Source organism: Pituophis catenifer, unplaced genomic scaffold, assembly GCF_029215685.1.
Source record: "Pituophis catenifer annectens isolate HBS135680 unplaced genomic scaffold, rPitCat1.0.hap2 SCAF_3, whole genome shotgun sequence".
Lineage (NCBI taxonomy): Eukaryota > Metazoa > Chordata > Lepidosauria > Squamata > Colubridae > Pituophis > Pituophis catenifer.
In genome coordinates, this window is record NW_027256883.1 from 174,738,538 (window position 1) to 174,741,745 (window position 3,208).

The window sequence follows — 3,208 nt, forward strand, 5'->3', positions numbered from 1 at the left end:
TACATTTCCGCTTCCTATACCTTAAACCAGAGGTCTTCAAACTTGGCTATGTTGGCTGGAGAATTCTGGGAGTTGAAGTCCACAACTCTTAAAGCTGCAAGTTTGGGGACCCTTTCCTTAAACGAAGGCAACCAACGTGGAGCTAGAAACCGGAGGGAAAAAGGCTGCCTCTCGTCTCACTGCTGACAGCCAGGCCTTAAAGGGACAGGGGAGGATGTGGGAGCGAAGAGCGAGGCTGGCGATCAAAGGTTGCCCGCTAAAATGTACTAAGCTCGGGAGGGGAGGGGAGGGGAGGGGAAAAAGGGAGGAGCGGATTTCGTCCCCCCCCCCACTAAAGCTAACATCTGTATCGCCAGGGACAAGTGTTGCACCAAGAGCTCATTTTGCCCTGACTTGTGCAAGTACCCTGGAATAGCAGCCTCGGGCTCTACAGAAACGGATGTTTCTGTACAGATATCCACAGCAAACTGATTTATCAGGACTACACGCACGCGGTGCTATCGGGCTTCTAACCCTGCCCGCACAGACTGCATTTGTGCCTCAGTTTCATGCCATTCTAATAAGTCATCGTTTTGCGTCTTTGGGGCTCGCTTCCCACCCTCTAGGGCTGATGCATGAGAAGTCTTGAAATGGTGGTTTATCGCTTTGCTCATTAAAAAGGGTTCATCTTATAACTATAGCTTTGTCGCTTGTATCTTACCATTTATATCGTTTACTTAGTATCCTAGTATGATTTATGTTGATTGCTTATTTAGTATCCACGCCTATCACTAAGTGATGTATCTAATGTTTTATGATGAATGTATTTTTAACCTGACAATAGAATAGAATAGAATTCTTTATTGGCCAAGTGTGATTGGACACACAAGGAATTTGTCTTGGTGCTGTAGGAAGTTAGCACCCACCCCTTTCCTGGAAGAGTGAAATATTTTAGGAAATATGAAAAGGCAGAATATTATATTTCCCTGGATGAGAAATATGAGAAGCATATTTTACAGACAAAGCAGCTCCCACCTTCCTGCCCCCCACCCTTTGTCAATGGGCCATTAAGGCCTGGGCCAGTCTATTCTACATAACAAAGATCTGCCTCCTTCAGGCAGAGCCATAGTAGGAATTGCCAAAGATGGGATTAGCCCTCTACACAATAGCAGCAGAAACTCACCACATGTGACCTGGGAAGCACATGTGACCATCAGCCAGCAAGGCCCCCACCCCCTGGGAGTCTGACAACCAATCAGGATACTCTTTCGGGGCCCCAAGAAATGCAGAGCCAGAGAGAGCATAAAACCCCGAAGATTTACTGTATCAGCCCTTTTCTGTTCAGGAACTCAAGCCATGTGATCCTGTCCACCATTAAACCATCTTTCCAAGCAGTCTCCATGTTTCCAGTGTCTGTTTTCCCCACTTGGAGCAGAACCTAGAAGGATGTTTCTTCCAACAGTGCATATGCTCTCAGTGTACATAAAAGAAAAGATGCATTCGTCAAGAATCATAAGGTACAACACTTAATGATAGTCATAGGGTAGAAATAAGCAATCAAATCATATTAGGAAACAGTCAATATAAATCATAAGGATACCAGCAACAAGGTTATAGTCATACAATCATAAGTGGGAGGAGATGGGTAATAGGAACGATGAGAAGGTTAATAGTAATGCAGACTTAGTGAATAGTTGGACAGTGTTGAGGGAATTATTTGTTTAGCAGTGATGGCATTTGGGAAAAAACTGTTCTTGTCTAGTTGTTCTGGTGTGCAGTGCTCTCTAGTGTCGTTTTGAGGGTAGGAGTTGAAACAGTTTATGTCCGGGACAGGGTGGATAAAAATCAAAAAAATCAGATACATAAATAATTTAGTTTATTCAGCATGAAATGGAGCTTAGTTATGTAGCATGAGGCTGTATATTCTGCAACACTGGAACTATCAGTGAGTCAACAGTGGGTCAAAGGAATAGCAGAGATGACAGTTGCTCTTTAAAAATTATGATTTAAATCGAGTTGATTTAAATCAAGCCTTTTTACTAGTGATTTAAATCATGATTTAAATTGTGATTTAAATCAACTCGATTTAAATCAAATCCACCCTGGTCCAGGATGTGAGGGGTCTGTAAATATTTTCACAGCCCTCTTTTTGATTTATGCAGGATACAGGTCCTCAATGGAAGGCAGGTTGGTAGTAATTGTTTTTTTCTGCAGCTCTAATTATCCTTTGAATTCTGTATCTGTCTTGTTGGGTTGCAGAACCAAACCAGGCAGTTATAGATAATGATCTATCACTATTGTTGTATGTACACTGAGAGTTTATGCACCGGAACAAATTCCTTGTGTGTCTAATCACATTTGGCCAAAAAAGAATTCTAATTCTAATATGAGGAGAGAATATCAGAGTTGGAAGGGACCTTGGAAGTCTCCTAGTCCAACTCGCTGCTCAAGCAGAAGACCCTATGCCATTTCAGACAAATGGTTGTCTGAATCGTGTTGTAACTTTGAAGAGAACTAATGAATTTGAGCATTTCTGAACATTTGACTTCACAACTATTATAGCTACTAGATCTGAGCTGGCAAAATCTAGACACTCGCTAGCTATACAGCATTTAAACTGTTTTAACTTTTGTCCATCATCTAATGGTTACGTTTCTTGGCACCTTGTAGCCCTAATATCTACACTATTTAGTAAACAGGAGAGGACAAAGAGTGGTAAGCTCATGATGGTAGTTCACTTGATCTGTATTTGGTTTTTACTGGAAGCCATTCACAAACTGGCTTCATGAAAAAGTCGGAAGTAGATACCAAAAAAAAGTGCACATTTTCATGTATGCTATCATAATGCTCTTGTGTAAAGTAGGCCATTTTGCAAGGCTATTTAGTAAGACAATAGACAATATTCCAACTATTCCATTTATTGTAGAAAAAAGCAGCTATGAAAACATTTTAATATACACATGATTTTCAAAACAAGAAGTTCCAAATCAAACACTTAGTAGAAAGCAGAATGCCAATTATATTTGGAATGCAAAATAGGTTTGATTCAGTTATATGTAACTGCTACTTAGCAAAAATGTAGGTGTATCCGATGCTAAGATAATACAATATGATGTGCTATATGAAAATATATTTTCTATCATAGTCTGTCTACAATTAAACTACAATTACAATTTTAAAATTGCCATATTTTATTATAATTAAACATTGCAATTAAAAAGGTAAAAAT